The sequence below is a fragment of the Falco peregrinus genome, chromosome 4 (assembly GCF_023634155.1).
Source record: "Falco peregrinus isolate bFalPer1 chromosome 4, bFalPer1.pri, whole genome shotgun sequence".
Lineage (NCBI taxonomy): Eukaryota > Metazoa > Chordata > Aves > Falconiformes > Falconidae > Falco > Falco peregrinus.
This window is the reverse complement of record NC_073724.1, coordinates 14,282,468-14,295,466: the sequence shown is the minus strand read 5'-3', so window position 1 is coordinate 14,295,466 and position 12,999 is coordinate 14,282,468.

Sequence of the window (12,999 nt, the reverse complement as noted above, 5' to 3'; positions counted from 1 at the left end):
TGCTCTTATAGCCTTTGAGTGTGTTTAGCTGAAAAACAGACACCTCTCAAAGCCCTGGTCAACTTGTGTCCCATTCTCAGTGGCCTCTCAGAGAACCTGGTCCATTCATAGCTCAAATGGGAGATGAGGTTCTTAGGAGGATGAGGGGGAAGAGGGATGCAAATTTCAAAGAGCATGTAAGAAATATCTGTCATACTACTTAAGTAATCTATATTTCTGCTATCATGTTACGCCTTTTCCAAACAGCTGTGCTTGAGTTGTGTGTCTGAGAAACAAAATATTTCCAAAATACAGTGAGCAGGTACCTACAGACCAACAGCAATTCAGAGCTTTTTGTTGTGGGAGTGAGAAGCTGATAAATTGCAGAAAACAATCACCCAAATGTACTGGGACATGCCATTCAGGCCAGATGGGCAGGTCTGCCACTGTCTGCTTTCTGATTAGCACAAGTTTAGGCAACCCCTCTCTATGCTGGCATTCAGAGCTGCTGGTTTCCAAACTAACCCTTATACCTGACCGGAAAAAAGTTACTGTGCCTTAGAATTCCCTAGCCTGGTATTGGCTTTCCAGCATCCAGAGTCTTCGTCTTCATCATTTTTCTTAAAGATTTATTACCTCTGTGGAAGAAATAAGTCACAGTGAAAAATTTTTTTCTGTTGCAAAACTGAAATCATAATTACAAATGAAAGAAAAAAATACAAAAGGGATTTCAGATGATATTACGTTGCTTCAATATGTAGATAGGTTGTTAAATTTGCCTTATTAAAATATCAAATAAATTGAAAAGAAAGTAGGAACATTCCAGCAATGCTTTTAGTGAATTTAAAAATACAAGAATATGCGACATTATAGTAACATATGCTGTTATGTCCTGCAGTTTGACTTGAGAAAGAAACCTTAGACTAGGTCCCCTTTTGGAAATAACTTCCAAATGGCTCTGAAATATTGGCTTTTTCTTATGCAAAGACTTCCTAATCCCTGAAGTGTCTTTCTTGTTCTCTTTCACCTATTGGTTAAATAAATATCCCGGCAGCCTTCCCCTCTAATGAACGATGTTAGCTGCTTGGACGGTAAGAAGCAATCCTGCTGCATCCTGCAGGCTTTTTCCTGTATCGAAAAGGTTTTGTGCAGCATCCAAGTTCAAATGTCTTATCAACTAAAGCTTGTTATCAAAAAGATATTGACAAACTGAAAGATCACAGCAGTGTGACTGATGACAGAGCCAATGGGATTCCTTTTAAAGACAAAGGTTCAAAGAGCCTAAAGACACGTTTTGGCCAAGGCTTGATAACAGTGTGCAGCCGCCTGAAGAGTGCAAACACAAGAAAAGAGAGAAATTTCATTTTATAGAGACGAGTTAATAGTAATAAAGTCATGAAATCTAGAAATTATACCTACCACCTGAATCTTGATAAATACCTTTAGATAATTAGGTTTAGTGATGTGTGGCGCTCCCTCTGAATGGGAGTGCAGATGGTGCTGCAAGCTTGGCATCTGAAATCAGGCGGTGCCAGAGTCCGGTGGCTGTAGGAACCCTTTTGCTGGCCGGGAGGTGATCAGGATGACCTACTTTCTGCCCTCCGACTCCAGCACCAGGGAGCCTGTGCTTCTGTGATGTTTCTCACAGATACACAAGGAACAACTTTAGCCTATGTAATTTCTTAAACAAATGCATTAAAAATACCATGGGTGTTGTATATGAGGAGGAAGAACAGGGAGGCAATTTCAAAGTTCAGCTGCGTGCCTTTGTAAATTGTAAATTGAGGTGTATTTGTCTTTCTGTGCTTTAATATAGCAGGCATGTGAAGTACATTGCACACCATGGCAACGGTTATATGGGCTGATGGGTGACTGATGTTATTGTTTGTTATGCACATTATGGACGAGCTTGCTAGGCAGACTTTATTCATACAACAAATTTTACAAAGCCTTGTTTGGAACGATCACTACAAGTTTTGTAGATCTGTTTATGGTACAAAGCACTAGAGTTGTAGAGTTGTAGCTAGGACTACAAAACCTCAGATTACTGGTATCTGACATTTCCCCATTAGATTTCACAGGTTTTTGTGGGAGTGTGATCCAGTATTATCTTTCTGAATTCCACAGTTGCAGAGTGTTTACCCTCACGTCTATTGGGTTTTTCTAGGTTGGTGGTGAACTTGGATTCAATAGCTCAATTAAACAGCCCTGTCCATACAGCATATATAGTTTTACTGGGAGATGTTGTACCCCAGTGGATTTATGGATGAAAGTGGCTGATGAGGAGTTACAGCAGTCTCCGGTCTGCTATTCAGTGTTAGAGTGTATTATTATTTACTTAGCTTCAAGTAAAATCAGACCCTTACATAAGTCACTTGCACAAGCTCAGAAGAGCAGTTACTCCTCCACGCTCCAGGATGTTGTCCGGGGGGAGAGCACAGACAATGGAAAGGGGACCAGAGAGGGGACAGAGGTTCATGGGCTTCAAGTTTTGCAGCCGTCAGGATTAGGGTGCATGTGGACTCACAGCATTCTGATTTCATTCAGAGGTTCAAATTTCTTATCTTTTCTGGCTTCACCAGCAGCTACTCTTGATGGTGCCCAGTTGTGGATTGAGTGGTTGGGGCTTTTTTGTGGAAGCTTTCAACTGCATTTCATTTTTTATGTCAGCAGTGAAGTGCTCACCCATGAGAAGATAACAACAGCGAACAAAATTTAATTTTGCTCTCAGATGTTAAAGGTAGTTGTTGAATTTTGCAATTAAAGGTTGGGTTTAAACTCATCTTTCTAATGAAGAGATATTGTGTATCCACATATTAAAATGCATTTTCATACACTAGAAACCTTCTCTGAGCAGAACAAAACCATGTTCTTCCGTGATCTTTGCCCACATACTGAAGAGGAAAAATCCCTCTCACTATGTACATCATGCCAATTTTAAATTATTTGGGAACAGATGCATAAACTTTGAGGTAAGCTTTTCTCAAAAATGAGTGTAAACTAGATATTTGTTTCAGTTTAAACTAGGAAAGCTGAATGTTTCTTGTTGGAAGTACAGTTTATTATAATAAATTAGTCAGTTTACAAAAAACAAAAGAAATTACTGTAGCAGAGGATGCACAATTAACCACATTTTTTGGTCAATCAAAGATCAGGTCAAAGATAAGTAATTGAAATAAAATCAATATAGAAAACTTCCAAAATACAAAATAGTGACATATAGCTTAATATTTTGGTAGACACAGTATGTAGTTTTAGATAAGTTGGAGGTCTGAAATAAGGTATGTGCTTCAGAGCTCCGAGATGTCTTGTTTCTGCAGGATCTCAAGTACAATGTTACTACCACTACAGTGTTAGTGTAAGAGCAAAATTAATCTGAATCAGTTACTTGACCTTGAGTGTGACAGTACCAGTGGGGAGCTACAGATCCCTTAGTGGGTTTAAAAAAGGCACACTAAACCACAAATGTGACTTCTTGTCAGTTCAAATGTATCCTCAGTAACTGCTAGAATTTTCTTTTGTTTTGGGTTGTTTGGTGGTTGGTTTTTTTTAATTTTATTATTTTTATTTTTTTATTCTGCTATGGTAAAGATGTGTAGGACTGCATTCCAGGCCGCAACAGTCAGAATAAACTGAGCATGCACGATAGCTGCTGCTTCTCCATGACCATTACATAGCTGATGAACAGTGTTTTAAACTTCAATAGCACAAAATGAAGTTAAATTATAACTTCTGGCAAGCCAAAATATTTCATGGGTAAACTCAAAACTGGTTAACTTGTCTCCAATATAGATACACAATCTATTGCACAGATTACATTAAACACAATTACGTAAAAGTAAGTTTCAAAATAGAAGCAATTGCTTCTATTGATGCAACTCAACCACTATCTTTCCAATGAAAATATTTAAAATTTAAGGTCTTCAGGTAGTACTAACTGAACCAAAGAGAGAGCAGAGAAGTCAGAACTGAGTCAGAACTGAAGGATTTCTGATGTTGTGCTATAACTTACATACCGCGTTTTATTTACTGTTCCAGCTCATGCAAGGTCATGTGAAACCATGTGAACGGAGAACAAAAAGAAGCCTAGTGCTGATTCCTTTCAAGCTGTACAGGAAAATGCAGGTCCCAGTTTTGTGATGCCATACGTTGGCATAAAGTTACATTACTTGGGGAAAATACAATGTTCAGAGAAGAGCTTTCAATAATCACAGAAATAGGTGTAGTGCGTTGTGATTCGAGCTTTCTTTTAATGGCAAATTTCTATATAAGGGACTGTAAGTTAGTTAACAAGTCTCTGATACTTGGCTTGCTGTAATATTATCTCCTTACAAACTGAATTGACTTTAATCTGTATTAGGACTGCTCCTAGTTGTGGGCTGTGTGTGGTTTGCTAGATGTTGGAAGGCACGATGTTCCTTTGCCTCTCTGGTCTGTCTCCTCAGATCAGAGGAAAGCTAATGTGCTTCAAGGTTTGTGTCTTTTTTACACCAGACAAGGAATACTCAGAGGTCAGCCATTTATCTAGCTAATCAGTCCAACTTTATCTAGCATTTCATTGGTAATCTCAGCTGCTGTATCCCATAAACTACCTTCCCATTTTACAAGCATTGCGTAGTAAATAAAACAAGTTTGACTCTCCTAAGGTTTTAATTTACTCTGTAACCTGTTTGCATTCAATGTGAGACTTCTCAGGGAGTATTGCAGGGCGGGGAGTTAAAAGTGCTTTTTTTCTGTGGCAGATTTGAGGGCTAGTACAACTGTTGAAACTCTGTGATGCACTAAATGAAGCATGGCAAGAAACTGGTTTAGTTTGTCACTTCACCTCATTTTGAGGGCTGAAAATGAACTGTTTAAGCAATGAGACAGGACAGACTTTGCAGCAGTGCTGATTAACGACCATTCTGGATATTTGCCTTGTTTTTCCATCACATGTGAACGGTGCATTAATTAGCACTAATGCACAAACTAATGTTTCTAATTAAGGTTTCACATTGTTCTTTCTCTTGATAAAAATAGGATTTAGGGGTTCCATCTGCTAATAGGTATTGGTGAGGGAAATGTTAACTTTCTTATTTCCAAGATGTGCAATGATAAAAGTGCATTCAAAACCAAATGTTATTTAGTGGGGGTATTTTTAGGAATTTCCTTTATTATCTTAGTAACTACAAATCTAAAGCAATTTGATGGAATTCATAGTTGCAGTTGGAATTTTCTTTTTTTTTTTTTTTTCATTGACAGATTTATACATCCTTGCATTGAGGCATAGCTAATGTTAATTTCTTCCTGGGACATCAGCTCCTGCTGCAGCACAGCAGAAACTCCTGCTAAAAGAGTTCTAGATTGCATTGATGCATGCAGCTACATTAGCATCTCTGTTTGAACCACGAGTTTGCTTTTGAATCAGTTTTTTTCTGATCTCTCACTTGACAGTTTTTGCTTTGTATTGTGTAGTTGTGTTTAGGGCAGGTAAACTAGATTCCTTTTGGATGAAAATGAACTTGACACTGCACTCCTGGAGCACCTAGGGGGCACTCAGTTTGTGTGACCTGGCTAGAGCTGGTCTTACCATGCCCAGTTGTCAGCACTGCTCTGCAAATCTGCTCCTGTTGCCTTGCGTCGCTTGCTAATGTTGACATAGCCTGTGCTGCTCTGACAAGTCTGTAAGGTTCATACACCCACACATTTTTCCTAACAGAAGCATTCCAAAAACATTAAAAGGGCTTTTGAACATTATGTTAAAATTTTACTTCAACACAAAATAAACCTGTGAATTAATTTTTCAGAGAAATCCATATCTGGGTGAAACAGGATAAATTAAAATCAGAACTTTTAGCAAACAGATCTCTTCCTGCTTGCTGTTTCCTTTCAGGGAAAATCTTTTCCTTCAGCTTTACTTTTAGTCCTGTAACTTTTAGTGCAAAAGTTGGGGGGGGGGGGGGGGGGGGATTGCAACCCAAAAAGCCTATGTGCTCTCTTCTAAATCCCTCAAAAGTCTTCCTTGTCTCTGAACATGTCTAGTTTCCATTCCCATGGACACAGATGGTCAGTAACTTCTCAGAAGGAACAATTTTCCTAGGCAGCGTGTAAAGGGAATTACATGGTCCAATATGCTAGAGCAGGAAAAGAAAAAGATGACCAGTTGCCCGTCTCTCAGTAAGACAATGCACATGCAACGAAATGTAGATATACATACTGGTAAGGTATGTGAATTGTCACAGCTTGGGGGGGGGGAAAGAGGATTTATAAAATATATTTAATTTCATACATTAGAAAAGAAATGTATAGGAAATAACTATACGTGTCAGTCTGTAGCAGCTCAGAATGGCTTTGTTTTTACTGCTTCTCATTTTACTCCCAGTGGTGGTCAGAAATGAAGAAGGGAAATGGTAATCCGAACTGGTTCAGAGCTGAGGGTACAGCACACACTTACTCTGTGTCACTCGCGTTGTGCTGTTTTGCAGTATGAAGTCTTGTTCTTTGTAAACACCCCAAGCACGTTCAGTACTTTGGGAACATCAGATCTTTTATGTAATGACCCTTGGTCTTACTTAATGCAGTGCTTTAGAAAGGCTTTCTGTTATCACCATCAGATGGGGGCTAAAGCACACTAAAAGTTAGGATTCACTCGGGGAGAGCAAGAGAAACAAATCATAATATGCATCAGCCTAGGATCACTGTCATCTGTGAGTGATCCAGCCCTCAGGTGGGCTCAAAAGATCAATTCCCTTTCTTTTCCTTCTGGTCTCTGAAAATTAGCCATGGATACTTCATGGCTCTTTCTTACACTGGAAGATGTACAATTTTAAAGTAAAAATTTGTCCTTTCTGGGTGCAAAATTACTAATGAACTAAAGCTAAGCAGTCTTATGACTGTTATTCGCTAGGAGCCTCAGCTAAGAACTAAGAAGGTTTTTTGCTTGCTTTATCACAGACTCCTGTCATTTCTCCTCTTTCGTCCACAAATACCCTTATTCTTTTATATCTCTGCTGCTAAAATCTCAGCATTTTTTACAGTAGATTTTAATTTCATCTTCACCACTTCAAATGTTGTCCCTTCCTACACATCAAAAATGTTGACATAATTTTCAACTACATTGCTCTGACCACAGTTTCCTCCTCCTTAAATTATTGAGCAAGTTTTCCTCTTTCACATACAGTTCAAGTTTCTTCTTACACTTTATACATTTTTTCTAAACTGCTGCCTGGCTAATCCTCTCTGCACTGCTCGCTTCTCTCCCCTCCTCCTTTCCCCTTAGTGCTTGAAATCTTCTTGTCTCTGTTAGCCTTGCTAAGCACATCCGTCCTCTTTGGAAGCACTTTTAACAATCTGTATGTTTGGCAAAGCCTGCAAGTATAGGCACCCCTTGGAGAACCCATTTACAACGTAAGATGGAGATTTTACTCTGGTTCCCTATAGCACCTGATGACAAAAGCACTTCTGTCATCTCTCCATGGTAGGTGCCTTCAGGGGAATGCAGCTGATGGGACTGTGAGCTCTGTGCCTTGTGTTTGTATTCCTTTGAACTTTTAATGTTACAGTCTGCTTCAATTTCAGCTGGTGGCCCAGAAGGGAAAAAAAAAAAAAAAAAAAAAAAAAAGCAAGCTGCTTCTACCTAGTTGTTAATACTGTTTTTACAACATATGGGATATCTTCCTTTGGGAAACACCATGTAAAGTTTTTACATTTGTGTTACAGCTTTGTATAGGTGATTATTTTTCTTAATTGCATTTCATTTTAAAATCTAATATTCATCTGAATGTTTCCTCAGATGATTTCTTAGTCAACATTATCACTGAACTCTCCTTTGGGCCACTTCCAGACAATTAATAATGTGAATGTCTTGGGCGACATTCAGCTAGAATTGTAGCACCCTGCCACAAATGTCTGGTTGGAACTCACTCCTGCTATTGTATTCGGCAGCAGCAATGTTTTTCTTTCCAGCTGCCCAGAAATATCGATGTTTAAAAATGTTTACCTCTGCAGTGGAATATTTTAGAGAGCTATTTTGAATAACATGGATTTCTTTTCTCCTAAGACCACCAGCTAATGCACTTCTTTGTAAATAACAATAATAGTTTGTCTTGGCATTAAGTTGATAGCCAAATCTTGATTTTCGTAGTAAAAAAATTTAAATCTTGTTTGATTTATACATTCAACTTTGGACTTTCACCTCTATTTCCATAATATGATGAGCAAGAGTCTTCAGAGCATGCATTGGAGTAAACAAAATCACAAGTAAAGTTTTCTCTCAACAACAGAACACTAAGGCTCCTTGAAGCTCCTCAAAAATACTTGGGCTTTTTTAAAAGTACAAAATATTATTCTTAGGGGAGCAAAAGATAATTCTTATAATTGCTAGTTGATCTTAAAATATTTCTGATTCCATTAAATACAGAAAGACTATGCAGAGGTTGGTATCTCAATTAAGACTATCTTGCAGCAATATTTTACCATTTAAGTATTGAAAGTTTCATTTGCTAATAGTATTTTTACTGAGAATGACAATCTTACAGGCCACCTTATTTAACATAGGCTTTCTGGTTTACAAGCTGCACCTGAATAACTGCAGCATTCTTGATGCAAGAATTCAATATTTTCTTATTATGAGTTCTTATCTAGGCAGATCCTATAAGTAAGCTATAGTCAAGTTTGCAAACAGAATAATATAAATGTAAGCGTGTGTGCAGACGTGTATAGTGGTTATCGAGACAATGTATGGATAGATGTTTCTAATTTTAATGGTGCCTTTGAGCAAGTAACATTTCCACTGTTCATCAGATTGAAGGGCCATCATTTTAATATAGTCTTCTGTATGCTATCACATTCTTTCCAATCCATTTCACAGGGAAATTGTCCATTGTTAGAAAGATATTGTTTGCATGGTTGGGCACATCACTGTCACACTATTAACCTTCAAATATTATGCACACAATTGACATACACTAAAAGAAGCAAATCAAGATGTTTGCACTTATTTTTGCTGTCTAGAGGACACACGTTAAATAATGTGCTCTTAATTTGACTGACAACAGACCACAAACATGATACTGGTATATTACAGAAACAGACTGTAAGAAGTATTTTGAAGATGTCATTGTTAGAAGTGTAGGGGTTTTTCCTCTTTAAGTACCATAATAAATGAATGCCCAGACTTGAGCACTGACCTGTATGCCAGCCAGTCTTCCAGCAGGAGGAAAAGTATGTTCAGGTCACTGCAGTACATCCATATCCAAGAAGATTGTTTGCCTTGATAAACTCTACAAGCTAGCTAGGCTTTGTTATTTCCCTCTCGTACTTTTTATAATCTAAATTAAATAAAAATTAAAGCACTAAATACATAATCAGCACTGGAAAAATTTTCAATATATTGAAAATAGCTAATGTTACCAAGCTCATCAAACTATTAAAGTATATGTAGGTATTCTTTGTCTTAAGATAGAGGTCATATAAATCCCCTTCTGTTGAAAGATTTGAGTGAATTGTTTTGTGTGAATTAAGATCTCTGCAGTTGTTAAAGAAAGTCTGCATTATTGAAAATAAAACACATGTAAGAACTAAATACTTTTTTCCTGGGTGACTTACAAGAATTTAATCTCATATCGAAGTGAAGGATTACTTTTTCTCTTAGTTCTCCAGATATTTCACACATTACCTACCTGTTAGAAGGCTAAATCTGCCACACAGTCTTTATGGTCCTATAGGAGAATTACTCCTTATTCTCCTGCACCGATATTGTGAACAAGGTATTATCTTTTAAACTAATTTTCTGTCTTTCCATCCCCAACAAAATAGCCTTCCTACAAATACTCATCTCCCGTGGATTTCTGCAAGTGCTCTGAGGTCTTCTTTCACTAAGGGAGGGGTTCTTCTGTTCTTCAAAATTTGTGTGGGGAAAACACTTCTTTTTCTCTGCCCCTTTCCTCCTGCCAGTGAACGGTGTTGCCTTCCTGCTTTAACCCAGGTTGTTTCATGCTGTGCTGCCTTTGAATGGAGCTTAGGGGGCAGGGAAGTAGGAGATGGGAAGAAGCCAGATCTGAAATGAAGCACTCTCACCAGGAGCAGGTACAGAGTATTCATTCTAACCATTTACCTCCACTCCATAAATCACCTTCTCAAGCCATTCTCAACAGAGCGATTTCTTGAGGACTACCAAACACTAGTATTTATTTTCCAAATGGTTGAAGACAAGTGGTTTTCTTTTCACAAAGTCAGTATAATTTCTAACTGGAAAGTCACATTGCATAGTATATAAAACAGTTTACTGGGCATGTCTGATACTGAATGACAATTTATTGTTTGGTAAGAAAAATACCTGAATGTGTTTTGTGCTTATATAACATTTCACAGCAAGTCCTAGAGCAATTGGTTTCTTTAAAATGTTTGCATTTTTGCATGCATTGGTGGTCAGTGGGTGAAGCGCTAAGGCTGAAAATGATCTTACAGCAAAGTAATTTTAATGATTTTCATTGTTTAAATAAAACATAAGGATATGCTTTAAATTAGGTTTCTGTTCTTCTAAAGTACCAAACTTTTACCGTAATTTAAGATCACTGCCTCTGAGCTAATGGCAGCACCTTATTCCAATTAGTCTCGTAGAGAAAATGGCTGGGTTTGCTTTCTAGATTTTGTTTTAAAGTCTAGCAGTGAGGGAGGTCTTTCTTTTCTTTCAGAAATCCCTAACAGCTGTTTGTCAATATTTTGAAATAGGAACAGAGAAAGACATGAAATATTAAAGATGTGCCAAATCTCATCCTTTCTGCAAGCATGCATCTGATTTCTGTAGTTCTGTTTAGTTTGGGTTATTTATACTTTTCCAACAAGAACTGTTTTAAACATTCATATTCCTAGATCTTGGTTAAATATTTATCTAAGTTGATAAAGCTGCTTCTGCTGATTAGTGAGCTACCTGTTATAGGAGAACAAAGAACCTGAAAAGGCAGCAAATTAAGGTCACAGGTCAGTGTTCAGGCAAAATAGAACCCAGCTACCAAATGATTTCCCGTTATTAAGCCAATAAATCAGGCAGATGTTGATAGATGCAAGCACTGGGGCAGTGTGTCAGCCTCATGAAAAAATTGTTTAACAGATTCAGGTGATCAATGCTGTCAGAATCTTGCATGTGAAAAATAAGATGACAAATTAAACTGTAAGGCTGTGACACCAGAGATTATTATGTGCCACTTCCCCCCACCCCCCACCACAGCCACCATCGTTTTACATCTAGCCTAAAAGCAAAGGCACAACAAATAAATAAATAAAATTACATATCTATCCATTTGTGTCCCTTGGAAAGCCCACAAGTGAGGCGGAAGGCTAATGGATTTTCAAAGCAAGTGCAACCTGCTGCATAAGCCCTGATTGAAGAGCTCTGAAGGGGAAGAAAATAGATAAAGGGCTTATTGAATTATTAATGGACTCTACGATAGTGGTCTAATTAGAGCTAAAGAGGTATCACTTTTTACTAATGGTGTAATGAAAACAAAAATAACCCATCAAAAGTCACCATGATAGAAATTATGTTAAAATTGAATACCTTTTAATGGCAAAAAAGCTCTATACTCTATTTACTTTTAGGAATTTCTGGGGTTTGAATATTACAAAACCTGTGGCAGAAAAATCTGCCATTCATTTTTTTTGAATGACACCAGCAGAATAATCCAGTAACTGCTGTCGAAGGCTTGAGCCTTCTTGTTTCCTCAATTTGAAGACACTTAAAAATGATGAAAATATTAGTCTCTATAAAAAGGAACATCTCTACCGTCAATGTATCTGCAATCATGAGCCACGGAAAGCCAAGCGCTGCATTTTTTTCCCAGATGTTTTTTTTGGTAAAGACAAAGGTGTTTAATAAATAATATATGCTTTTTGGAAACTTGAAAACTAGGGTCCAAGACAACCTTAATGTGATATTCCTGGGAAGGTGGCTTATGAGAGGCAGTGCCCCCCAGCTGACCACAAGCTCTGGGCTCTCCACTCCCCTGCCTGCCCTCCCCCTTCCCAATGTCCAGGCATTACTAAGTACCACAGATCAAAACTCTTGGCTGTGGTCAAAGTGTAAGGGACTATATGAGTGAGGAATTTAGCCATCTTCCTCCTGGGCAAAGCACGAGCTCTTTCCTGATTTCCCTGATGTGATGTGTGTGATAGGCCATTGCTTTTACAAGTGCTGAAAAAGCACATGTGCAACTTGAAATACAAATTCTCAAGCACTGAGCTAATTTGCAAGCTGTTAAATATCATAAGGCTCCAAGAGTGACGACTTTATGCGGAAAGTTAGCTGAAGAAGAAAACAAAGATCATTCATGCCTACCTTAGGAGATACCTGAAGGCCAGCATGAACTGTCATCAGGTCATTTAAGATCTTTTTCAATAGTTACTCTGTCAGAGATATCGCATTTCTGCTGTTACCTGTCTCACAGATGGACAGGAAAGTACTATGCATGTAATTTTTTTGCCAACCAGCTCACCGAGAGAAAAAGAAATTGTTCTTTGCATTGAACAATTTTGTTTATCTGTCTCTGATTTCTATTTTTAATGGTATGTCCTATGCCCTGGCCTCAGCACACTCCGATGGTGGCTGGAGTCTCTCTTTGGAAGCCTGGAGACAACAATCTTTTTCAAAGTGAAATGAGGTTGTTGCATGGAAAATATATATTTGCCAAAAGATATTTTTTTATAAATTCTCCCTCAGGTCTTTGGTTCATTTCATAATGATAAGGTCATAGTAGATGATAATTAGTAATGATTTGAAGGAAGGGAGTAGAAAGCTTGAAGTTCAACTCAGATATTTTAACAGAAAAAATAAACAAGCAAAGTAAACTGATAGGATTGATGGGGGTTGATGAATTTGATTGATTCTGCCCATTTGAGAGACACGCAGCTGAAGCCTTGCGTAACCATAGCTGATACTGGGTTTTGGTGTCAGGCCTTAATGGTGCAGATAGGTTCAGAAGCTGCTTTGGGAGGTGTCGCCATCTGGGTGAATAAACTCCCTGAGCTGGTGGGATCCACAGGGAG